Below are 27,584 nucleotides of genomic sequence, written 5' to 3'. Positions count from 1 at the left end.
TAAAAAGCATTATATATAAAGTCATCTGTTTACCTCAGCCGCTGCTGTCACAGCCCCATGTTCCTATCAAGGGTTTAAAGCAAACACTGTAAGCGGCTGAAAGAACAACATCGTTTCTGATCCTCTCCTAAGACCTGATTCACTTACAAAATGGTCTTATGAACTCAAAATTACGGTAGGGGAGGAGGGAAGGGAAAGACAAGAACTCTTTTATTTAGCATCTTATTCACAATGAAAATTGGCACAGAAGCCAACCACATACATTAACATAGCCTGGGCAAGTTTAAAGCTTATGAATACATTTCTGTGGAAAAATGTGAATATGGAAAATCCCCTCTCTTATTTTGCCCTTTCCAAAAAAGCAATGAGTTCTGGGCTCAATGTGTATCCGTAACCTCACTTAGAAACTGGGAAATGCCAAGTGAGACTGAACTGGGGTGTCCGGGTCTGAAGGGAGCCGAGGGTCTGCTACCTTGGAAACCAGAGGAGAGAAAGGGAGGAGGCCCCGCAAGTCACTCGCAAGTAAGATTTCATCATAAATTGCAGAGGGAAGCCAGGTAGAACAGGCTGAAGTTCTCAGCATCACTCTGGTGATATGAAGATTCATATAATTAGAAGGAGAGGGAGAGAGATTTGTTTTCAATCTTGCTCAAAATATACAAAGTAAAAGGGGAGCTGAAGAATTGTACACAGCAATAAGTAGGGGTCTAGAATGGTGATCTTGTCATTGAGTTTTATTCACAGAATTTTTCCTTGAGGACCCTTTAAGTATTTAGAAACACAAAGTAATTCATTCTTCTAAAAACTGCCTTGAGGATAAAGTCTTCTGCTGATATTTCTTGTTTTAGTTATTTTGCAGGCACTAGTGAACGCTTTGCCTGACAGTTTCCCTGGAGAATAGGGATTTAACTATTCATTCACAGACAGGGGAAAACAGTTTAGAGATAAACAAATGAAGGAAATTATCCACAACTGCAGAGCACCATCCATCAGTATATCTGTCTGCTACTCACCCACCCATCCATCCATCCATTCATCCAACAAATATTTATTGAGGGCCCAAAGGACACTTAGCTATGCACAAGCAAAAGTCTATAGAAGCCCTGAGGAAATATATTCCTGAAACTCATCTTCACTGCTTAAAATGGAGAGGTAGAGCAGTGTTGGTCCTGGCGGAGGAGAAACAGCATGCAAAGGCTGAGAAGATGAAAAGAGATAATTTATGATCCAAGTGAAATTCTAAGTAAAAATATAAGCAACCACTTTGGTAGAAATGATCAAATAAGGATATCCTACGATCAGAAAACAACAATTAACACATTTCTAGGAAGCACTCAGCAAGTCATTATTGAGCGCCTACTATCTAGCAGACTCTAGGCCCTGGGAACAGACAAGCTCTTCCTATGCTCACAGCACCCCTAGTCCAGCCGTGAAGGCAGACATGAAACAACGAACCCCCACAGGGCTAAGCACTGTAGGCTCTATCAGAGCTGAAGGCAGAGCACATGAATGGTCTGCATGCTCAGGGAGGAAGTAGCATGTACCAAGGCCCTGTGGTGGGAACTGGCTTCTGAGGAAATGACTGAAGTCTGGTGTGGCTGGAGAGGCTGGTCACCTAGGCCTTGTAGGCTATGCTGAAGGTAACGTAAAGTCACTTGTGGTTTAAAATAGGGAAGACACTGGGGCCGGCCTGGTGGTGCAAGCGGTTAAGTGTGCCCACTCTGCTGCGGCCCGGGGTTCGCTGGTTCGGATCCCGGGCGCGCACCGACACACTGCTTGTCGAGCCATGCTGTGGTGGCGTCCCATATAAAGCAGAGGAAGATGGGCACTTCCTGGGGATGGAAGTAGAGGAGGATTGGCATCAGATGTTAGCTCAGGGCTGATCTTCCTCACAAGAAAAATAAAAATAAAATAAAATAGGGAAGACACTATCATGTTTGCTTTTTAAACTATGTTTCTGGCTTCTGGGAGTAGAATGGCCCATGGTGGCAAATGGCAGAAGCAGGGACAATCTGGAGCAATCATTCAGGCAGGATGGTGGTGGCACATGAATTAGGACGTTTCAGGTAGAGATGGGAAGAATGACAGGTGGGCTTAAAAGTTATATAAAGGAGAAAGCACTGCAAGAGAGAAGATCAGAACCTCTTCTTGGGGAGCAAAGGAATGGCAAAGGAAGAAAATGCCTCCCCTTGTGTAGTTAACGGAGGCACGGTGGGTACTGCAGGGGTCAGCAGGGAATGAGGCTGAGGTCAAGCTCCAAGCTCTGGCAAGCACACGAGGTGGTTGTTCTTGAGACCAGCTCCTCACCTAGCTTAGCTAAGGGAGGAGAAGATTTGAACTGAACTAATTTCCAGAATGTCAGATACGTCTCCACTCATTCTCGAGTAATTTTCATCTTTCTTGTAGGCTAGATTTTTCACTTCTTTTTGCAAAGTGACATTTCTAGGCCTGAAATCCAAAAATAGAAGAAGGGAATGGAAAGTCTTTGATAATCAGAATTACAGTTTCTCAGATACATTTAGAATGAAATTTGGCAGTCATGGAAATGGATTAATATTAAAATATTAAATTTCAAAAATAATATTAAAATATTACAATTAATTTTTGAAAGTCACAAAAGAAGCGTTTTGGCAGCCTGAAATCATAGCACTGTTCCTTTTGGCCCAAACCTCATATGCCTTACCTTTTCAGAGAGTGCAAGCTTTCCCTTGCATGCACATGGGAATATGATGTGACAGCCACCACTGCTCACACCTGAGATGTCACTCTGCCTGTGGGTCACCCATCACTGCATTTATAGTAGTAAGTCAACAATTACCTTGGACTTGTTGTAAATGGGTTTCATAAATTACTAATCAGAGTCCCTTAAATGATTAGGAAGTTGGGCCTGGATATCACATCATATGAATTTATCACAACTTTACTCAATTTAGTGTATCAATTTGGCAAGTGTTTTTTTTTAAATTAGAGAAAGTGTCATTTTGTCAACGTTTTGTCCAAAGGATAACTCTGACCACCACTTCCAATAGCAAAATGGACCAAGATCTCTAAAAGTAAATAATGATAATAATGTTTATATATCTCATAAACACTTCCAAATATGCTAGGTTGCTTTTGTGTGTGGGGGGGGGGCGAGAGTTACGGAAAGAAGGTAGGTATGCAGAGAATAGAAGGTGGTTCTTGTTATTTTTCAAAACGAGTTCATCTTTTCTAATGAGTCATATCCCTGTGTCTAAGCCAAGTTCTTCCATGTCCCCACTGGCCTTGGCTTTGGGAATCCTGGGTGTGACTCATGGGTCATGATCCTAAAGACAGAGCCCTATATTTCTCCAAAAACAATTTAGGCCCCTCCACCTGTGATGCAATGATACAACTCCATATAAATCAGTGGGAGCTTTTATGGGTTGACTAATATGTTAACACCCTGTGATCCAGAAACGAAGTTGCCTAAGCTTTTTTCAGGCTGGGTCATATAAATTGTGTCTCAGGCAGTGTTCTAGAGTTTTCAGTGTCTTCCAAGATGATGTGGCAGGATGGGACAACAAATGGAGGATTAACATGCATGACTTTGTGCAACTCTTAACCATTTTTTGCTGGAAAGAGATCAATTCCTGTGCATTTACGTTGGCTCTCACCTTTATGCCATCATTCTTGGAACTGCAAGAACTGCCCCTAGTTTCCAGAATAGGAACTAGAATTTATAATATTTGACCTTTATGACTTGTGAACATAATACCATTCAGCTTCATTTGAAGAACTGAATGAAATCCCTATTTATACTTTTTTCCTAACACTTAAATTTAGCTTTGCAAAGTTTGTTACCCAGGGAGTATATGGGCTGCAAGAACCACTTTTTGCTGTCTTAATAATTTCCTCCAGAGGCCAACCAATATCATTCAGTATTATAAAGACAGATGAGAAAACATCATTTATAAGAAAAACAGAAACAAATTCTTTAAAAAAAAAACAAACAGCTCTTTTCAACTCAATGTATTTGTTACTAAATACATATGGTTTTGAAACTAACCCTGGATGGCAAATGTGTGCATACTACAATCAACTAGTTGCTGCCTGGAGCACTGAGTTGAAAAAGAGACTGGTTCTGAGGAGAAATGATCAGCTTGATTAGTAATATCTGCCATCGATGCCCCAATATCCCTATCCTCAGAATTGGGGAATAGTGGTTTTAGAGCCATCTATTTGCCATCCATACCCTACTTCCTAAGCCAGAATATTAAAATTACTTTATTGTAAATAAGATGGAACACAATATTAAGAAAATGCATTATCTAATATATTCCCATTTCCATAAGTACCCTGTAGTACCTTCCTCACTCAAGAAAGCCCTGTTATCAAAAATCAGAAGCTGACCAGTGAAGAACTTCTTGACATCAGGCACGTCAGCTCTTGCACCCTCTCCCTCGGCTTTGACATTCAATATATGCCAATGACTTCCTAATGTTTACGCTGCAGATTCAGAATCTTCCCTGAGCTTTGGATTATATTTCAATTGTTTATTAGACATTTTCATTTCAAACATGGAAAACTCAAGAAAAAACTTCTTACTCTAGAAAGATTCCTGTTTACGTATTTTCTATTACATTAATGGCATTATTATGAACCTAGACTAGAACCTTAAAGTCATTTCTCTTTTTGTCTTTCAATCACTCCACACAGCCACCAAATCCTAGCAATTTTAACACTTGACTTCTATCTGTATATTAAACTAATACCTTTCTTTTGGTATTAGTTTTCTATAGTTGCATAACAAAATTACCAAAAAATTTAGCAGTTTAAAATAACACAATTTATTATCTCACAATTTCCTTGGTAAGAAGTCTGGGAATGGGTTAGCTGAGTTAGCTAAGATGTTCTCATCTGAAGGCTCTGGGAAAGTATCTGCTTCCAAGCTCTTTCATGTTGTTGACAGAATCCAGTTCCTTGCGGTTGCAGAACTGAGATCCCATTTCCCTGTTGGTGGTCAGCTGGGGGCAGCTCTCAGCTCTCAGAGGCCCACACTCCATGCCACATGGCCCCTCCATCTTCAAAGCTAGCAATGGAGAATCTCCCTCATATCAAACTCCTCTCACACTTTGAATCTCTCTCACCAGGAAGATCCTAGTCCTTTTTTAGGAATCATTTGATTAGGTTGGCTCACTCGAGATAATCTCCCTTTCTTAAAGTTAACTAATTTGGGACCTTAATTATTTCTGCAAAATCCCTTCATAGAAGTACCAAAATAAATGCTTGATGAAATAACTGGGAGAAGGTACGTGTACACCAGGGGATGTGTTGGAGGGATTATGGGGGGGAATTCTGCCTACCACATTTTCTGTAGTCACTACTTTAGTTGAGACTCGAACAATCTCTCTATAGATCATTACAATGACCAGCTGACTCTGTCTTGAATTGGATTCTCCCAAAAGCCGAACTTGAGATAATGATGCAAGTGAGGGCAGTCTATTTGCAAGAAAAGCCCAGGAAACACTCATGAGGAAGTAAGGAAGTGAAACAGAAAAGGAAGGAAACCAATACAGGGTATTTTAGCGAATATGTTACCACTGTGAGCAACTGAGGTTCATCACTGCTGAGGAGTATGAGGCAGCTGGGGTATTTGTCTTCCAATTCCCACCATTATTGCTTGAGAGCTGCTCCTACTTGCTACGTAAATGCTCTCTAAAATTTTCTTTCCTTGTCTAACTAAATAAAACACAGATCTGATCCTGTCATTTCTCTTTCTAAAGGTACCTATCTGTTCATATAATCAACACTTATCAAGTACCTGTGATGTGCAACGCCCCATGATAATCACTGTGGATTCAACAGTGAAAAGACAGTCATGTATGCAGCTTATAATTGGAGCGGCCCCAAAAATAAGCCACAAATTCCTTAGCATAGCCCATAGGTCCTCCAAATTCTGATGTGAACCTCTTTTTGCAGCATCACCTCTCACCTTCTCCATTAAAAACATCCTCCATTCAGGTCACCCAAAGTTCTCAGTGTTCTTGGAAAATGTTGTGCTCTTTCATATTTTCATCAACTTTGCTCAACCTAAAATGTTTTTCCCTTCCTGCCTTCCAGGGAAACTCCTATAAAATACCTGATTCAAAATCTACTTCCTCTGTGCACCATGCTGACACCTCTGCCTCAATAGCATTTATCACTCTTATTGCCCACATCTCAGCGCCTGCTGCAGAGGAGGTCCTTCTAGAATAAATGCATTAAAAAATCATGACAAAATGCAACAATATTAGATTGTATCCTTTCTGATATAAAGAATTTTTTTAAGATTTCTTTTTGTTTTAGATTTCCATATATGGTATTGTTATTGGTTTCAAGTATGTATCTATATAGATAGATAGAGAGATAGAGAGATACACAGATAGGTAGAAAGAAAGAAAGAAAAGTTGAGATGGATAAACATATATCTATGAATAGAGAGATACATAGATATAGAGATAAGGCAAAAATAGTAATTTTAATAAATATTTTTAGTTGGTTTTTGATATTCTGGGATTCAACACAAGAGTCAGCTGGTCAATGTGTCCCTGGGGTTATTTTTTGTTTTTTTAACTCTATTGAGGTGTAATTGACAAATAAAAAGTGTATATATTTAAGGTGTACAATTTGATGTTTTGATATATATACACATTGTGAAATGATCACCACAATCAAGCTAATTAACATATCTATCACCTCACATAGTTACCCTTTTTTTAATGTGGTGAGAACATTTAAAATATACCATTTTAGCAAATTTTAGATATACATATATATATATAAAATATCAGGGCATGTGTTTATATACATATATAAAATACAGTATTGTTAACTGGAGTTACCATGCTGCACATTAGATCTCCAGAACTTATTCATCTTGCATAACTGATACTTTGTATCATTTGACCAATATCTCCCCACTTTCCCCACCCCTCAAACCCTGGCAACCATGATTCTACTCTGCACTTCTATGAGTTGAACTATTTTAGATTCCATATATAAGTGAGATCATGTAGTATTTATCTTTCTGTGACTGGCTTATTTCGCTTAGCTTAATGCCCTATAAGTTCATCTATACTGTTACAAATAGGAGGATACCCTTCCTTTTTAAGGTTGAAAAAATTCCAATGCATATACCACATTTTCTTTATACATTATTTCTCAATAGACACTTGGGTAGTTTCCATATCTTGGCTATTGCGAATAATGCTGCAATGAACATGGTAGTGCAGATATCTCTGAGATTATGGTTTCATTTCCTTTAGATATATACCCAGAAGAAGAATCGCTGGATCATATGATAGTTCTATTTTTAATTTTTTGAGGAACCTCCATACTGTTTTCTGTAATGGCTGTACCAATTTAACATTCCCACCAATAGTGTACAAAGGTTCCCTTTTCTCCAAGGTCCTCAGCAACACTTGTTATTTTTTGCCTTTTTGATAACAGCCATCCTAACAGGTGTGAGGTGATATCTCATTGTGGTTTTGATTTCTATTTCTTTGATGATTAGTGAGGTTGAGCGCCTTTTCATACACCTGTTGGACATTTGCATTTCTTTTTTTGAGAAACATCTATTCAGTTCTTTCTCATTTTTAAATCAGGTTATTTGTTTTTTTGCTACTGAGTTGTTTGAGTTCCTCATATATTTTGAATATTAATCTCTTATCAGATATATGGTTTGCAAATATTTCTCCCATGCTTTTCACTTTGTTGATTGTTTCCTTTGTTGTGCAGAAGCTTTTAGCTTGATGCAATCCCACTTGTCTTTTTTTGCTTTTGTTGTCTGTGCTTCTGGGGTCTTATCCAAAAAATCACTACCCAGACCAATATTGAGAAGCTTTTCCCTATGTTTTCTTCTAGTAGTTTTACTGTTTCAGGTCTTATGTTTAAGTCTTTAATCAATTTTGAGTTGATTTTTGTATGTGGTGTGAGATAAGGGTCCAATTTCATTCTTCTATACGTGGATATCCAGTTTTCCCAGCACCATTTATTGAAGAACCTGTCCTTTCCCCATTGTGTGTTCTTGGCACCCTTGTTGAAGATGCATGGATTTATTTCTGGACTCCCTATTCTCTCTCATTGTTCTATATATCTGTTTTTATGCCTGTACCATCCTGTTTTGATTACTATAGCTTTGTATTATAATTTGAAATCAGGAAGTGTGATGCCTCCAGCTTTGTTCTTCTCGCTCAAGATTGCTTCGGCTATTTGGAGTCTTTTGTAGTTCCATGTGAGTTTTAGAATTGCTTTTTCTATTATTGTAAAGAATGGCATTGGGATTTTGGTAGGGCTGCATTGAATCTGTACATTCCTCTGGGTTGTACGGACAATTTTAACAATATTAATTCTTCCAATCCATAAACATGGAATGTCTTTCCATTTATGTCTCCTTCAATTTCTTCCATCAATGTTTTACAATTTTCAGCATATAAGTCTCCAGCATATACCTCTTTGGCTAAGTTTATTCCTCAGTTTTTATTCTTTTTGTTGCTATTGTCAATGGGAGTTTTTCTTAATTTCTTTTTCAGATAGTTCATTGTTTGTGAATAGAAACACACTGATTTTTGTACGTTTTCTATCCAGTAACTTGGAGCTGGTTTTAAGGCTGAAGGTCTTGTAGACATCAACGATGGGTAAGCTATGCCAAATTTTCAAATTCATGTAAACAATATCCCCTTTCTTTTGAGAAAGACTCTTGCTCAACATATCTTCATGTGTTTTCTTTTCTTCCTAGACCAAGTATTTGGAAGTATATTGATAAATGTATCTGACTTACTGAAAAGGCTACATTATTTAAAAATTCAGCTTTATTCCTTGAAGCCCAGTGAACAATGTAAAGCAGATATAAAGACTATACTTTCAGGGATCATTTGCATAGTTTGTAAAGCAGATATAAGTAATTTCTATTAAGTACTATAAAGACATTTAAAATCACAGAAAGCCTATATAGTAAAAGATGTATTTTAACCAAAAAAGTCCCACTCATACTGCCACTAAAAATGAACTTGTGGACTCAGAAATTTGAGGTACATAGTTGGGATTCCTTTTGTTTCCCTTGAGTCTTTCTTGGTTCAAGAAAAAAGCCAGTTCTAGAATACATTTCTCTCACTTGAAACTTTCCTTGTAACAACTGTTAGTGAGCTCCTATTATATGCTAAGCATTGAGCCATGTGTTGAGGTTTCAAGAATAATAAGATTGCAAGAAATACATTGAGGAAGAAACGTTACTTGTCTCAATAAATATTACTTTGTCTGAGTAAATGTTATACCCAACAGGTCCAGAATTTTTGAAATTCAAATAGGAAAAGCCTGATTTAATGAGATTTACACTTACCTGCTAACAGTATCTTTCTAGATTTCAGATAATCAGGAAGCCTATGTTCATAATCCAAAAGAATACCTTCCTGGGTAAAATAGGCAAGATCAAAGGTGAAGAAAAGCTTACAATACGTCCTTCTTTTTAAGTTCCTACAATATTAAAAAATGAGGAAATGTTATCATTTGATTTAAAAAATTGCAAAATATTTTAGATATTTACCCTAAACATGCAACACTTTTATTTTTAAAATATAATGCAATATAAATGTGATATTCATAAAATTATCACATATTCATAAATAATATTACTTCATGGTTCATTAGAGATTGTATGGCTCAGTAAAAAGGATACAAGTTTAAAGCTGTAGAATGGACATCTTTGGATTCATTTTTGACCTCTATAGCAGTACGCTTGTGTGTACAACCTCATTTGGAAAATATGTCAAAAGCCTTATTTATAAATTCATTTGAAGGCAGAAAGTGTAAGTGTGAGGTCACACTGAAGGGCCCAGTGACATGCCCTGGTCAAAAAGGGGAAAGTGCCTGATATTGTGGAGTTGTCATCATTTAAAACCGTGGCATACATGAAGAGTATTTTACTTCAGAAATACTCCATGTCTTTGAGAGTTAAGACAAGCTTCCCTCTCTGCATTCCCTCTTGTCACCCACAAACCAAAATCTTTCCTGCCATTAATCACGACAACCTCTTTTTAATAGAATAGAAAATATTCTATTACCACCCAAAAAACAATATACTTGGCCTATGACTCATAATGGTGATTCCCAGTCAGAGGAGAATGTAATAGCAGGGCTAGCAGAAATTAGACAGATATCTGGAAATAAAATCAGGAAAGAAAAGAGGGAGGGAAGAAAAATGGAGGAAGAGAAGAAAAGAAGGAAGGAAGAAAGGAAGAGGGGGAGGAAGAAGGGAGGGAGAAGAGGATGGAGGGAGGAAGAAAACAACCATATTTTTCAGGGGAGAAAGGACAGGAGACTTTGTCTAACAGGGCAGAAGTAGAAAGATGCAAAATCTCCCTGGCCTTTCCAACACAGACACTGAATCTCTGGCTCTAGACCGTCCCAACAATGAAACGATAGGAGAATTCAGGGCCCGGGCACTGCTCCGGCATAACTGTGGACAGATTTTCCCCCATATGTTTACAGAATTCCGAAAGTACAGAAATAGCTGTTGAGCTCTAAGCAGTTTTTGTAAAATTACCCTAGCTCGGAGATGTTTTCATTCTACCCTGGGGACTCTTTGGTGAAATCTAAATAAGTGGAAAGGTTCAGCTATTTTGGAGTTTTCCTTGTGCTAAATAATATTCTGTAGATTGGATTAACAGCAGAAAAAAAAATGTAGATATTTTCACATTCACATAAATCAAAATGGCTGAATGTTTAAAAACAAACAAAAAAGTGCCCTCAGGCTGAAACCAATTATGGAAATTCTTAGCCGAAAGGGATAATTTATTAGATCATTTATAATGAGCACAACGTGCAAATGAAAACTGGTGTCTCTGACCTCAGCTACCACAAACACTACGATGTTTTCTATTTATAAAAATGATCACAATACGGTTTGTGGAGGGCCTGTGGGTAGGAAGATCAGGCTGAGGGTCCACAAGAATCATGCCTGGTCAACACCATGTGTCACCTCAATTCTGGAGACAGTTGGCTGCACAGTGTTACAGCTGTGGGTGACTTTTCTTTCTCCTGTGATGCTATTCATTGACTTCATCAGTTCTTAGCAGATTTTTTTTTTTAATTATTCTATTGAGGTCATATTGGTTTACAACATTGTGTAAATTTCAGGCGTAGATTATTATATATCAGTTTCTACATGGACTGCATTCTGTTCACCACCAATAGTCTAGTTTTCATCTGATCACCATACATATGTGCCCTGTTACCCCTTTCGCCCTCCTGTCACCCTCTTCCCCTCTGGTAACCACTCATCTGTTCTCCTTATCCATGTGTTTGTTTATCTTCCACATATGAGTGAAATCATATGGTGTTTGTCTTTCTCTGTTTGGCTTATTTTGCTCAGCATAATACCCTCGATGTCCATCCATGTTATTGCAAATGGCACAATTTTGTCTTTTTTTATGGCTGAGTAGTATTCCATTGCATATATATACCACATCTTCTTTATCCATTCATGGGATTATTTTTGAATTAATTTTCACAAGCACAATGAGAACAACTCTCTTCACCTGGTTGGTTCCCACTCATTCTTCAGATAGCAGCTCAAACATCACCTCCTCAGAGAAGCCTTCTCTGACCACAAACCCCCAACAAAATCAAGCTAAATATTACGTGTTACAGCCCCTAACCAGTGTCTGTCTCTCCCTTACACTGAAATTCCCTGAAGTGCAGAAACAATGTCTATTATGCTCATCATGATAGCCCCAGTGCCTAACCTTTAGCAGATATTCAGTAAACATTTGTTGAATGAATGAGTGAAGGAAAGAAAACTATCCCTAATTTCTAGAGAATATAATTGCATTGTTAGGAAGATTTTGACTACAAGTAACCAAATACTCAACTGAACTTAGTAAGATGCCCAGAGGCAGATGTTTCTAGAGTGGGTTAACTGAGCAATTTAACTATGTCTAGGCACTGAGTTTACTTCACTATCACTCGCTAGGTTTTCTCATCATCAAGGATGGCTGCCACAACTATGAGCACACATCCTCACACAACTGGGTTTAAAGCGAGTAAATACAGAGGGAAGAGATCACTTCTCAAACATCAGTCTCTTATTAAGGAAGAAAATCTTTCCTCAGAGATCTTCTGAGCAAACTTCTCCTTCAGTTCCCACTAGCCAGGATATAGTCACATGCCCTTAGCCTGCCTGCAAGGAAAGCTAGGAAAACAAGTGTCTGGCATTTTCCATATCTATAATAGGGGGAGGGCTCTGTGAGCAAGAAGAAAGGGTGGGCAAGTGGCTATTGGGTAGCAACCAAGAGTCTGCCAGAGGAGCCTATGATTGTATTCTGTACTCACAATTATTTTTTAAATATGCAATTAAAATGAGTCCTGCTATGCCATAAGAACAAGGGAAGAACATGTCCTGCATATAGATTTCCCTGGTCGAAAAAGGCAGATAAGCAGATGAATCCAAAAAACGCTTCATGAATAATTACATCCAATATCTGATAAGAAAAGAACCCTGTCAACATGATGACCTTGAAATTTTTCTGAACTCTATTAGATCAGAGAAATGTACCAGAAATGTATCCTGTTTCATCTCGCCATCCATTGGCTGATGTGATTTAATTGGTGGCTGCTGTACATTAGTGGCTGTCATAGCAAAATGCTTTTGTTGGATCTAAAGAAGTAGTACTTTGTGCTCTTGTTGATTCTTTTTTCCCAATAAACATAAAAGCTCTTTCAGGTACCTACTAGACCAACCAAAACACTCAGTGAGCACCATCAAATAGACGTTGTTGGGGAACCAAAAGGATCAGAGACTGCTTGATCTTAGGTATAGCATCTGTCATGTCTTTGCAAGTGTACTCAAAGATTATTGAGAAGTCAAAAGACGTAGACTACAACTAGGATATACAACTAAGTACTGGGGCCTTGGGGAGAAAAAAGAAAAAGAGGAGGATTGGCAACAACTGTTAGCTCAGGGCCAATCTTCCTCAAAAAGAAAAAAAAAATAGATGCAGAGACTCAACTCATTTTATGGCCGGAATGTGGGCTTTTATTTAAGTGCAGATTCTGGAGACAGAACTTATGTCTTTTACTTCTGCTGTCCTGATTAGCTCCACTTCTAAACCTAGTTTAAAAATACCTCAATTACCTACAAAGTACCGAAATATTCCATTTCAGTTTTGTTGGCAGGAATTTGACATACCTGGGAATAGAAGCCAGCCTGTAGAACTTACTTGGAGATGAAGGATGAGTTCCTTCTTCAACTCAGAAAGATAGAAACATGAAAGCCCCACTCAAGGTCTTCCCAGATCTGGAAGATTAGTGACTCTACTATTCCTTCGAACCATTAATCAGATCTGGCAAATTCATTCATTAGTTGAAGCTCAAATTAGTATTGGCAGAGAGCTGCAATTATGAGCTCTCCTCATCGTGGGACATCTTTACAAACCACATCTCTTGGGATCACCTGAAATTTTGAGCAGGTATGAGGAGCAACCCCCTGGAAAATCTGTCTAGTGGTTTGGTATTACAGGAAATTTCTGGTTTATTTTGTGGCTGTTTCATAGGAAAAAATTGCTGATTGTATTATTTAGGCTTTTTTTCCTGGCTACATCATTATCTATTATACTTTATCTTCTCTTAAACTCATTTCTTGTATTTACACACCTTGCTATTTTCAAAAGTTGAAAACCATACCTCTCAAAGAATACCTTTCTCTTTTCCATCCATCCTTCAAGGCTCCACACACACGGCCCCTCTCTCATTTGCAGCGATTCACATATTGTTCGATGTGATGTGATGAGCCTCTCAGAACACTTAAGTGAACACCAATGGAGGTTGGTTTGTTCATGTGTGTAAATATTAGAGATGGCAGCATTGCTCTTGGGAAATTTGGAAAAGGTTTAATATTCAAGACTTCACATTTCCCAAAGTCACTGAAAACGTCTGAGAGAACTGAAACATATTTAGGATACACTAAAATAAAAAAGCCAAGGAAAGGCATGCAATATGTTTCCTCATGTTGTCCAAAGGTCACCAGCAACAAAATTAACTGAAGAGTTTGTTTTAAAAATGCAGATTCTTGGTCTTTTGCTGAAATGTACTAAATCAGGCTCACACAGGGTAGGATTTCAAAATATGGGCTTTTGAAATCCGTCATTTTGCCTCCTTCTCAAGGTGATTCCTACACGTCGTTGGAGAACTGCTAGCATGAGGCATTTCAGTTCTATCAATTTCCCTGATTCATCGACCAGTCTAAAGCAGAGGAGGTGAATGGGTGATCAAAAGGAGGCAGAAGAAAGGTGGTAGTTTCGAAAGGACCCTTCTTAGAGTGATGTTTTTAAAAGCATAAAGCAAAATAGATATGATTATGAAGAAAATAAATTGTATTAAAGTATAATTCCATCTATGGACACCTGGGGGATCTGTGAACACCAGAGTAAGAATCCCTGAACCAAGGGATAAAGTAATCCAACTATCAGAACCTGCTAAGTGGAAATGACAGATCAGATTTGGTTAGGCACTATTTGATACTTGCAGTCTAATTTAGGATTAGTTTCAGCAGGAGAATCGAAAAATGCTTCAAAGGTAAGAGTCAGTGAGGATAATAACAAAAATGTGTAAAGATGGAACCTATAGCAAATATGTAAAACACATACCCCATCTCCTCTGTCTTCCATCTCTCCCTTTACACTAGATACTTCCTCTCAGGCTATACAAACAAAAAATTCTCTTCCATTTTAAAAGTCACACCTTGGTCCTACATCTCCCTCTAGCTACCATAACTCTCTCCTTTTTTTCTTAGTGAAGCTTCCAAAAAAAGTCATCTCCACTTCATTCCCCTCTTGCCTATAATCTGCTGTCTGTCCCTATTTCACCATTGCTGTTGTTTCTGCCAAAGTCACCAACATCTGACACTACTGACCACTCCTTCTGCGTACAGTTTACTCATTTAACTTCCTAGCTCCTCTCTTCCCGGTTTTCTCACTACTTCAGATGTTTCTTTTCAGTCTCTCCTCCATGGGCTCCTATTTCTCCATCATCCCTAAAGGGTATCTCATTACCAGTCTCTGTTCTCAATACTCTTTCCTTCAAACTTTATCTGTCCCTCCTGTCCATTCCCAGATGCTGCCTTATTTTAGGCCTCCATCTTTATCACCTGATTTATTGCATTGGGTACCTAACTCACCTCCCTGTCGTCAGCTTCCTTTCCGATCCATTCTCTACCCACTCTTTAGGTGGAGGTATTTATTCTCCTTGGAGCTGACCCTTTCTTTGGTTTTCATAGCATTATTTGCCCTAGTTTTCCTCCCACATGTCCTCTATGAAGCTGCTCCTGTCTACGTGAGGTATCTCTCTGTGTGTCCCCAGAGTACCCTGAAATCTGCTTGAAGCTCTCAAAATTGCCCCATCAATGATCTCCCCTTCTAGACTATGAGCTGTGATAAGTGCATGAAGGAAAAATTTCTTGAACCATCTATGGGACAAAGGACAAATGCACATTCTATTTCTAAGAGGTCTCTGGGTCCCTGGAGAATTGAACTGACCCTGTGTGATTCTTAAAGATTTCTTTTGTCGTCTTACCTGAAGGCTTAAACTAGAAGTAACCTAAGAAGTTTACTTCTTCTCTTCCTTTCAAAACTGGTCTTGACCCCCCAGAGAGAACAGTCTCATGGCATGAGGAATGCCCCTCTCCCCTAAAGTCTGGAGTCAGCCTACCCCTCTTCACAGGCTATATTTCCTTTACCTGAATCCAACATGGCCTTCTCCAATCAAGCCCACTTACTGACTACATGGCAGGGGAACAAAACGGGCTCCTTTTAGAAAAAGCTTTTTTCATGGCCCAATTTTATTTCCATTCCCTTTACTCATCACTCTGAAAATGTTACCACCTTCTCAGGCCAAGTGGCCTCATTGGGTCAACCTGGTTTTCTTGAGATTCATAGCAGAGCTCCTTCTCTTTGAGGTTGGCACGGCAGTGGAGGAGAAAGATTTGTGCTCCCCTAGTCATTCTCTGGGACAAATAGTCAAGGAAACTATGACAGTCTTCTTGTTCTTCTCCTTCTTCCTTCCCTTCATGCATTTTACTTCCACCCCAACCTCCTAGAGTTAGCATATAAGATACCAAGGAAAGGAGAGGAAGAGAAAAAGGAATAGAAAGAACAAGAGAGGAACAAAAACTCAAATAGCAGAAGACTGTTAAGTATAAGAGAAAAGTTTTCATTGGCCTTCTCATGAAAAAGAATAAATTGAAACATTGACATTGAGATGGAAGGCATCACCAGCCCACCTCATCCCCAATTATCACTCAACTGAATAAATGTTTGTTGAACACCTGCTACGTACCAGGCATTATGCATAAGTACTGATGTTGTACAAAGAATTCTGTAATTGTTAAACACATTCTGTGGGCTTGGGAGGGGGTTACTGGCATATATGCCTCATATTTGCCATCACTAGTCTAGGCCAGTAGTTCTCAACTTTGGCAGCATATTAAAGTCATCAGAAGACATTTTAAAAAAAATAGCAATCCCAGGCCCCACCCTCAGAGATTCTGATTTATTGATCTAGGATGAGCCCAAGGCATCAGTAATTTTTTAAAAGCTGATTTTAAAGTGTAGCCAGGGCTGAGACCCATTCTCCTAGGTAATAGATCAGACCACTCTGACAGGTAACCAGTCTAGATCTTCTAAAGTCATAGGAAGGACCTCCTTTCCCATACTCAACCTGCATTCTGGACAACACTGACTTTGAGAATTTGGAAGAATTGCTCCTTCTCCTAGCTCCTCTCCTCAAGCACTAATCTTGACTCTCATCATCTCTATAAGTCTAAGTTCTTCTGTGGATGAATGCATGGACAGTGTCCTCTGTTAATAACGGGGTTCTCCATTGGCTGCATTCCCAATCAATATTCCTGCCCTTCTCCAAGCCCCTCCCCTCCCTTCACAAATAATGTATATCTAGGACAGGATGAAATCTCAGTTTCTGTTAGCAATCTATACAATTATATTACTCAGCTACCAACCTACTCCTATAAAAAAGACTTGAGATATTTTTTTCTGAGCCAGAAAGGTGGGACCGTGACACTCCCTCACAGTTACAGCCTGGTTTTGGAAGGAGCCTTTATTTGCATGACAATGACTCTGAAAATAATATTCCCACCTCCTTTCTGGGCCTTCTTTCTTGGCTGAGCAGATACTCATCAGGAAACAAAATCTCATCTTCGCTGAAGGAACTGGCGGTGCCTTCTAAGTAGGCCAAAGAATTTGGAGCTTGTCTAACCAGAAATTCTTACCCACTCCCAAAAAATGCATATCCTGTTCCTCCAAAGGGTGATAATTAGCACCTGCTTCCAGCACTGAACTCCTGTGGGATCTGGCATGTTGCTCTCATAGTAACTCTGATCCATCTTAGCCACTGCACCCTAATGAACCACGTCAGTCACATGACATGCCACCTAATCTACCAGAGAGGGTGTTGCAGGACTCCTTGGACCTAGGCGTGACTGCCCCAACAAAAGCATTAGAGAGCGTGTTAGAAAGGATGTAGCTGGAACTTGGCCAGTGACTTAATTCAATTAACTTGACAGCCAATGATTCTTTCCCAGAAAAATTATAGTACTGTAGAATATTGAAGCTAGAGGAGACCTTAAAAATTACCTAATCCAGATGTTGTTTACATTTTGGGACTCAGTGTCTCTGATTAGAATCTGCTGAAAGCAACGGACCTTCTTCCCAGAAAATGCGCGTACACAGTTTTTCCCAAGACTTCAGGAGGTTGGATCATCAACTCCACGGACTGGGCCCAGCACCTCCTGTTGAAGAACCCTGACACAGTCTAAACTCTCCCCTGCTCCAACACACAAACACATTTTATATATGAGGACACTGTGGTATAGAGAAGCATGCGATTGTCCTAAGGAGTCACAATTTAGTGGCAGAGACACAAGCTCCAAAATCCTGATTCTAGTCCCAAAGGACTTATCCAAAACCACTATATTAACACTTCCTTAGAAAATGTTTTGGAACTGACTTTTTCTGAGAGCATTGTCCTTCATCTGAGAATTCCTGTTCATGGACTTTCCTGTCTGCAGGCTGTGTCCTACTGGCAAGATGCACAACCATTTCCCTTTGATGGGGCAGCCTCTTTCTCAAGAGTATGACTTAACCTACTCAAAATATTTCTAAGCATAAAGCCTTGGGGTTGGAGAGTTTTAGAGAGCCATATCTTCACTAGAGCACCACCTGGTGGAGCATTGCAATAAATTCTACCTAAGCAAGGGAGAGACACCTATGATACAGGGAGCAGCTTTTACCACTTCTTCCATATTGACGTCAGGAGAGCAGTTCTATCCATATTTTTCGCAGAAGAGTTCTTTAAAATATCACCAACTAAAACCAGATTCAAAGATTAAGTGATTACTCCGAAAAATCAAGTTTTTGTTTCCTAGCTCTTTATATAAAGTCGATACTCTTGTCCTCCCCTTTAACAATAGATACATCCAAAAGCAAGGGTAAAACGTTTTTCTCTTGGAATAACAATTGCCAACCAAATTTGGAAACAGAAAAGACCTCAAGTTGGTGGGTTTTTCTTACATTGCCTCATTATCTAGAGGGACTGGGATTCTGTTTCTATTTCTGCCATCTAGGGGCTGCATAATCTTGGGTAAATCATTTAATTGCTTTCATCTTTGACATAGAGATAATGTGAGGCAATGAACGTGTTACTTACTAGCTATATGACTTTGACACATCATCACTTAAACTTCCTGTGCCTTAGTTTCCTCTTCTCTAAAATAAGGAAGACAATAATATCACTCATCTCTTAAAGTTGTTGTAAAGATTTAATTATATACATTGTTCAGTTTTATGACATTGTATGTCCAATGGCATGATATGAGCTTTGTAGGAAGAGCTTATCACAGTAACTGAGACATCTGAAGTGACTAATACATTTTCCCAAAGACACTGGTTGTTGGGGAATTATGAGATTATACATGTCAAGCACTCGGTATAGTATCAGCTTCATAGTACATACTTAACAGCTTTGGTTTATTAAGATTCAGTGGAAATAATGGTTAGAACATAACCTCACAGATTATAATATCACATGTGAAACTGGCATAACATTAACACCTAGAAAAATCAGATGTTAGTGAGGGAAGACAACCTAGAGACCATCGACTTCACTTACTTTATTTAGAGATGGTGAAACTGAGGCTCAGAAGTGTTCAAGGATACACAGCTATGACAGGTAGATCAGAACAAAAATCCAGGATCCAAGCTTTTAGTTCTGTTTCATAACAGGACAATCAAATGAGAAAAGAAGAAAAGAAAACACTTGGAGGAGTTAAATGCACAGTACAAGGCTTCTTACTAGTCTATTTAAATGGGTCTCAGCTTCAAACACTGGGCACAATGTCTCATGCTTCATGCATGGGCTGAAAGGACCAAATTCCCAAAGCCCCAACATCAGTGGCCATCAGTCACACCTCTCCTATCTGGAAAGCCCAGGACCAATATTCACCTCTGTGTGTGATCAGACCTATCTGCCCTGGCAGCTTCCGGGCTCCAGGATAGATGGCACCATCCCACCTGAGGGCTGGGACCACTTCAGCGACTAGAAGCTTCACATTCCTGGGATTGGAAGAGCAGCAGACAGGGCACCAAGCCTGGCACTGACAGCATGAATAGAGGAAGATTTGCCAGGAAATTTAAGTGTCAGCCCTCATTCCTAAGGCCTCTTCAAGCCCTGGGACATCTCAGAAATGGTTCATACTGTCTTTAGATTTGGCAAATTTTTCAAAAGAAAGAATATACTAATCATAATCGATTAAGACTGCTATCTCTTTCCACTCTGATTTCTGCTCCATTACACTTCCCCTTGTGTTAGATGATGTTGAGTGGGTGTGAGTGTCTTGAGGATCTGCACAAGGGAAAGTTGAATGGGGATATATTTAGTTTTCATTTAGTGGGAAATAGTTAAGCAGTTACAGTCACTTGTACAATGTACAATATGTTATTGTTTTCCACCCCAGCATAGGAATGATCTCCTGAAATACTCTCATTGTCCACTATGTAAACTCATCTGGTGTCATGACAAAAAGGTACAGGATCTAGGTCACATCACAGCATCCTATGGGGTATGGTACCTAACACAGGAGTGATATGGGCACTGGAGGAGAAATAGGGCTTGAATGTAGGGAGCCAGAAGCTAGTTTGTAACTTGTGAAGTCCTAAGTGGAGGACTCCATTCTCATTGAGAATCTGTCAAAAATGCAAGAACACAAGTTCTCTCCTATCAGAATACACTGTTTTCCAGCATATACGATGATGAATGCATCTATATAATTTTTTCTTCTTTTTTTTTGATGGGAAACAATGAAATAGAATTGATCAGAATTCCTGTGTTTGTAGGGCACAAACTTGGTGCAGTACTAAAAAGAATGGGTGTACCTGTGCATAAAGTGGCATGTTCTACAGATTTCATCAAAAATAAAAAATAAATTTTGATCAACCATGCTAGCCAAAAGACTAAATTATAGTTCTGTTCTCTATAGGAAAAAATATTACCAAGTCCACTGCCATATGGAAAAGCAATAAAGGGAATGCAGCCAAATGTGTAGGGGGAAAAAGTGTAAAGCAGTTAATTAAAAAACATTGTGTCACTTTTTGTGACTGTATGATGTTTGAGGCATTTTCAGCTTTCTAGAATTTGTAATTTCTGTGATTTAGCTTTTAATTTAAATAAATATTTACTTTATTGCTCTTTTTGTAATCATTTCTTCCTCTCCCCTGGCCCCTGAAAAAACTATTATATATAAACTTCGGTTCCACAAAACCTGTATCTGCACTCTGGGCGGGGGCCAAGAGAAAGAGAGACGGCAGGAGGGAAGGGGAGGAGGGACAGATGAAGAAAGAGACAGAAGAAAAGAAAAAAAACCCCACAAGGATGAGAGTCAGTCTTGATGGGCTCAACCAGTTTCAATGTGCCTTAACCCCTGAGTAGGTAGGTCTCTTATCCCCAGAAGACAAATGACCATTTACTTTTTCCCTGTCTTGTCTTTACATTTGATTTTCCCTAGAAGGAAAGAGAGAATTCTGGCTGTGAGTTTGCTGTGCCAATTCGTGCCCGGACACTTGAAGACATTGAATAATATCCATTTTGTTTGGCCCATAGGCTGGATAATCCACTAGTTACTTCACTGTAAGCATTTTCTTTGATTAACTTTCTCAGGAGTAAACACCCTAAGGTTAGAAAATGTCCCCACTGCCGGGCAAGAGTCAGTGGGATTACAAGGCATCCATGAGGAGAACTGCAGCAGGACAAAGGAGATTAAACTGGCAAATTAACAAGCAAGCCTTCAAAACTACGGTTCTATAGAATATTAATAAAAACATGTAGTGGCATTATCATGTCTCAGTTTCTACTGGCTTTGGTACTGTTAAGCCATCTCTCAGATTTATTCTAAAGAATAATTTACTTAGTGTCATTTTTTAAAATTATGAAATGTACCCTCCTAAATTCCCTTGTGCTCTTTAAGATGTTATCACCGATGGGGAAAGCAGGATGTAGTTAACGTAACAGAAGTGTGCACCGCCCACACCATTCTACTCCTACCAAGCAGAACTGTATATCTGAAAGTACATGCCTAATGGGAAGAATCTTGCCCAAAGCATAGTGGCCTCACCTGGTCTCTATCTCAACTCACATTTCTCAACAAATTATGAAAAAAGACAAAAGACATCTTGATTCTACAAAATGGCCACAAGCCTGGAAACACTGGTGAAGGTGCAGTGAATGGTTTGTTGGTATTACATGAAAATACATGGTAAGATAATATTGTCTCTCTCCCAACTGTATGGCATTAGTACTTTAGAGTACTGGAAGAAAATGGCAATTTTGCACCTCAGCACTGCAGCATGCAAAGCGTTAACACCACATGGCATTGGGCTGAGGGAAGATTGCAGAGTGTAAGATTTTCAGATATGAGCAATCACAGGGTAAAGAAATATGAAAGCAGAGAGGACCTGTCATCCTTTGGCCTGATGCCAGGATCCAAGACAGTTGCCATATGGAACTCTGAACCCACTCAGCAAAACTCGGTGTTGCTCTGAAGTTCACTGGTTATGAAAGGAATGTCCCAGCTTGATGAGGGAAGGACAGGAAAGGCCTCCTCAGGGACTTCTTATTCCATGCCTGTGGTTTCTCTGGGAAGGACAGTTTCATGCCTCATTATCTTCCTTAGTCATGGCTCACTTGATTGCAAGAAATAGAAATCCATTCAAACCAGCCAAAGCAATGGAGTAATATTCAGCAAAGAGAATGAACAAACTATGGCTGTACGCAACTACTTGGTGAATTCCACAAGCATGATGTTAAGCAAAAGATTCCAGAGACAAAATTGGTTGTACTTTGGGATTCCATTTACATAAAAATGCAAAACTATTCTACAGTGTGACAACTCAGAGAAGGCCACTGTAGTTGTCTGAGTGCCTTGGACAAGAGTGGGAGCAACAGAGATGGAAACAAGTCGACGGTTCTGACAGTTCTCAAAAAAGAGGTCATGGGCCAGGAAGGCAACGCAAGAGCGACTCCCTGCACCTTTGGGTTTCCTTCCTGAGCAATAGTGGGAAGTGGGAGTGGTGCCAGGTAGTGCCTGCTGGCCTGGGGTGGAGAGCCTTTTCATCTGCACTGACTCCTGCCACTCCTGCCCTTCTCCTCTCATTTGTCAATCAAGTCACGAGCTCTGAAAGAGCTCTTCTGTCTTATAACCCACCAAATGCAGTGCTCTGTACCGAGGGAGTAGAGGCCCTCAGAGAAACTCAATCCAGTTAGAGGAAACAGAACACTAAAAAGGCCACAAACAGAAGCAAAACAAGCATAATTTAATAACCCCTCCTGATTAAGAAAGAATCAACCTAGGAAAGTTATACCATATTGAAGGAAGCAAAGGACACACATTCAGAGAGAGAGAGACATAGATAAGTATGTATCAAGAATCTAGCAAGGGGGCCGGCCTGGTGGCGCAAGCAGTTACGTGCAGGCGCTCCGCTGCGTTGGCCGGGGGTTCGCTGGTTGGGATCCCGGGCAAGCACTGACGCACTGCTTGTCAAGCCATGCTGTGGTGGTGGTGGCGTCCCATATAAAGTGGAGGAAGAGGGGCATGGATGTTAGCCCAGGGCCAATCTTCCTCAGCAAAAAGAGGAGGATAGGCAGATGTTAGCTCGGGGGGGGGATCTTCCTCACAAAAAAAAAACAAAACAAGAATCTAGCAAAGATGTTAATAATTCATAAGCATTTAATAAGCTTTCACAGTAAACACAAATCACTTACATAGCCACATCTGCTCTTCACACACGGCTCAGAACCAGCAAGGAAGCAAAAATGTTTCCATGAAGGTGAACAATAGAAAAGATAAAGGGATCATGGAGGAGAGAGTGGGGAGGAGAGAGGGGTCTACCAGCTATGGAAGTACCTCAGTGGACCAGTCAATGACTGAAAGTGAAAGGTATACCAATGATTTACACAATCTTTGCTATCAATTGCATGCATGCTCTGTTAACAGTCAACATTTGCACCAATGTGCCCTCCCACATATTATGGCCATAAATACAGTTATATTTGGGTGGGGAGTGGCAGGCCAGGGTAAGGGTTGGAGGGCAGAGTTTACAACAGATTGTTAAATTGTGAGTCAACACTGGATGAGAAACAAGATCAATGCTCTAGACCCAGTCCTGTAGCATTCTGCATCTGCATGTCTCGTACACCATTAGCAGAAAGAGGCTGGGGTATAAAGAGTAGATTCTTCAAGAGCAATAAAAGTTTTGGGGCAGACAGCAGAAATCTCAGAGCAACCAGAAAGTGTAAAACTTAAGAATAAATATTACAACCAGTATGCTGGGTCATTTGCTTGTTTGCTCTTAAATCTTTTCCTTGTCTTTCCTCTGCAAACTTCATTTCCTGGACTTTTTGCCAACTGGCTTCTGGCTTGGTTTAGTCAATGAAAGGCACTGGGGAGACTGGAGAGCATGGGGAAGGGGAAGCCAGGGTGTTTCTTCCCTTTCTCTCAGTTTCAGTCAGGGTCTCTGGCAGTGGCTGTCTCCTCCTTGGTTCCTGCTCCTATCGTGAAGCCTCTGCTATCAGTTAGCTCCTGTGGGTGGCTCTGATTCTTGGGCTCTGATAATTCCAATTCTTCCCTTTATTCTTCTGGTCCTACTAAGGGTAGTAGTAGCTTCAAGCTGTTGTCTCACTGGCCTTTGTTTTGGTTTTTCAGTTCTTCCAACGCTGTTGTAATAGTTCCTCACATTAAATTCCTTCTACTGGAGTGTCTTGCATGGCCTCTGTGCTCATGACTGAACCATGTCTGACACAATAGGAAGCCCTTCTTCTGCTATACAATGTATGATTATCAGGCTATTCCCCCACAGGAATTTCCATCAGGAGGTATTGGAAAAAGGGGGTCATAGAAAATGGTTTAGAATTCCACAATAACTGTTTTCATGCTTTTAAAGAAAGTTAGACAGTATCAGGAGACATATCAAAGATCACTGGGGAAAATGACAGAAGAGCTGGTGAGAGGACTAAGGAACTCTGGATCTTGTGCCCACAATAAGAAGAGGGACAGACACCCTGTAACAAGCAACCTGTGCTGAACACCATCAGGTACCAAAGGTGTATGGTTTTGTAAGGAGTGTAAAAGCAAGTGGTGCAGGGGTGGAATAAACTGAATTGTGACTTTGAACACATCAGGTAGATGATGTGAGAATAGCATGTCTCACCTGGGAGAAGATTACAGAGAGCTTACAGGGGCTTTTCATTAAAGTGGCCCATGGAGGCCACTGAGAATTTGAAGGCACTGTTAGGAAGCTCTCCCAAACTGTAGAGGTCCCTCTCATGGCTGCCACTGTAGCCGTTGCAGATGACAGAGGATCTCCCAACCTGATTAGAAATCCTCCATTAAAGGGAGGAAGAGCCCCCAAATCAAGCCCAATAACCCCTTTATTTGGTGTCAGTCTCAGCCTGACCGGGCTGGTCCTAGGCCCGTTTTCCCATAGATTCCTTCTTCACTCTTTCCTTGATTTGCTCTTTATCTTGAAAGGAGGGGTTGACGCTATCAAGCTGAATTGTCCAGTATCCCACATCAGCTGGCTTCTAGATGGATTTAGCCAATGAGAGCCATTACTGGGAGATTAGAAGGAGAGAGAAAGAGAAAAACCAGCGTATTTCTCCCCTTCTTTCTCAGCCTTGGACAGCATCCCTGCCAATGGCTGCATCTTCCTGGTGGGCCCAGCTCTTTCTATGTGGCCTGCTGTGGTTCTATCTTCCACCACGTGATCCCAGTCCTTGGGTGCCAATAAAATCACCTCTTCCCTCTGTCCTTCCAGCCTAGGGGTGGGAGAGGATTCCAACTGTTGTTAATTTCTGGGTTGCCTCATTGTACCTTGTTTGGCTTTTCCAGCTTCCATCACTTGTGTAAGTGATTTCTTGCACTGTATTCCTTCTGTTTTTAATAATCAAGTGGTTTCTGATCCCTAGTTAGACTCTGACTGATACATTAACCCTATTCAGATGCTACACAGGCCAGAGAGAATTAAGACAAGCAAAGTGTTACCAGGCAACTATACCTCTGGATTCCAGATCCAAAAAGGCAGGTTCATATACTGTTCCTGAGGTCAGCTGCATGGCTAATTCTCCTCCTGCAGTCCTCCAAACTAGAAAGCATCAAAACAAGTTGAAAAATTTTCACATTTGAGTGCTTTTTCTTCCTACATCTGAGAACCCTAAACAGTTGCCATGAAATAAATCTTTTATTACTACTTCTCTTTTATTTTATGAGTAAGGGCATGGTAGAACTCAAGGCTCAGAACATTTAGGCAGCTTTAGGTCTGTATGGCCCAGCAGGGCAGATTTTAATATTATTATGCATTGACTTTTAATTTAATTTAATTTAATTTTTAATTAATTTAAACTTTAAAAATTTAATTTAATTTTTAAAATTAATATGCAATAAAATTGACTTTTTTTCTTTTGGTATACAGTCCTATGAATTGTAAGACATATATAGATTAATATAACCACCACCACAATCAGGATTCAGAAAAGTCCCATCATGCCAGAAAACTGTCATGCTATCCGTCTGTAGCTATACTCTCCACCTACCCCTCATTTCTGCAGCCACTGATCTGTTCTTCTATCTCCATAGTTTTCTCTTTTTGATAATTTCATATAAATAGAATCATACAATATGTGACCTTTTGAGACTGCTTTCTTTCACTCAGCAGAATGCCTTTGAGATACACCCTCTTTGTTGCACATACACTAGTTTGTTCCTTTTTATTACCGAGTAGTATTCCATTTTAAGGATGTGCCACAGTTTGTTTATCCATTCATTTGCTGAAGGATATTTGGGTTGCTTATAGTTTGACGCAGTTATGAATAGAGCCACTATAAGTATTCACATACAGATTTTTGTATAACCATAAGTTTTCATTTCTCTAAGGTAAATACTGAGGAGTATGATGGCTGGTACGTGTATATTTAATTACATAAGAAAATACCAAACTATTTTTTAGACTTGCGGTATCATTTTGCATTCCAACCAGCAATGTATGAGACTTTCAGTTGCTCTACCTCTTTGTCAGCACCTAATATTGTTAGTATTTTTTTTAACTTTGGCCATTCTAATAGGTACATAGTAGTATCTCATCATAGCTTTAACTTGCATTTCCCTAACGGCTAATAGTGTTGAACATCCTTTCATGTACTTATTTGCCATCTCTATATTCTCTTTGGTAAAGTGTCTGTTCAGGTTTTCTGTCTATTTTTTTTTAATGCAGTATTTGTTTGGTGAGTTTTGAGAGTTCTTTCTTGATTCTGGAAACAAGTTCTTCGTCCAACATATGATTTGCATGTATTTTCCGAATCCATGACTTTTTTCATTTTTGTAATGGTGTCTATTAAATCAAAAAAGTTTTTGATTTTGATAAAGTCCAATTTATTTTTTTCTTTTATGAATTGTGCTTTTGGTTTCATGTTTAAAAATTCTCTGCCTAAGTATCCACTTTGCTCCAGGTCACAAAGATTTTCTTCTAAAAGTTTATAGTTAAAGATATAAGACTTTAGCAAAAATTACCAAAAGCACTCTGTGATAGTCAATTGGCTATATGGGATTTATAATAAAGATTATTACATATTTTAATTATTTTAATTTGTGTGCTACATATCCTTTATATCAGTAAAATTTATAATAAATATACATATATATATATTTACTTTTTCTAAATTGCTGGTTGTTAAACATTTACTAGCACAGCACTGCCGCCAAAGCACTGGTGGTTTTAATCATGGATCTTACATTTTGGTACACCTGTATACCAGGTGTTCTATGGGTACCATTTACTAGTTAACTTCATGCGTGTTACTTAAACTTTCTAAACCTCAGTTTAATTATATGTAAAATAGGTAAACGGGCATAACACTGACTTTGCAAGGTTGTTTTACAGATTACATCGTCTAAGTTTTGTATAGTACTTAACACTGTTCCTGGCACACGATAAACTTCAACAAGTGGTAATTCTTGTATATTGGACTATATTTCAAAA

General features: G+C 39.4%; 1 long non-coding RNA gene across 1 annotated transcript in view; it reads right to left on the bottom strand.

Moving 5' to 3' along the window:
- The window catches only part of LOC147914280 (uncharacterized), a 194,310-nt gene that overhangs the window by 21,480 nt on the left and 145,246 nt on the right, over window positions 1-27,584 (bottom strand). The window contains exon 2 of the long non-coding RNA XR_015555521.1: window positions 9,338-9,471. This is a non-coding gene — a long non-coding RNA (uncharacterized LOC147914280). The remainder of the gene's footprint in view (window positions 1-9,337; window positions 9,472-27,584) is intronic.

Source organism: Ceratotherium simum, chromosome 21 (genome assembly GCF_057802395.1).
Source record: "Ceratotherium simum simum isolate JZ-2026a chromosome 21, ASM5780239v1, whole genome shotgun sequence".
NCBI lineage: Eukaryota > Metazoa > Chordata > Mammalia > Perissodactyla > Rhinocerotidae > Ceratotherium > Ceratotherium simum.
Note: the sequence above shows the minus strand (reverse complement) of the source record. Positions and strands in the feature narration are given on the sequence as shown.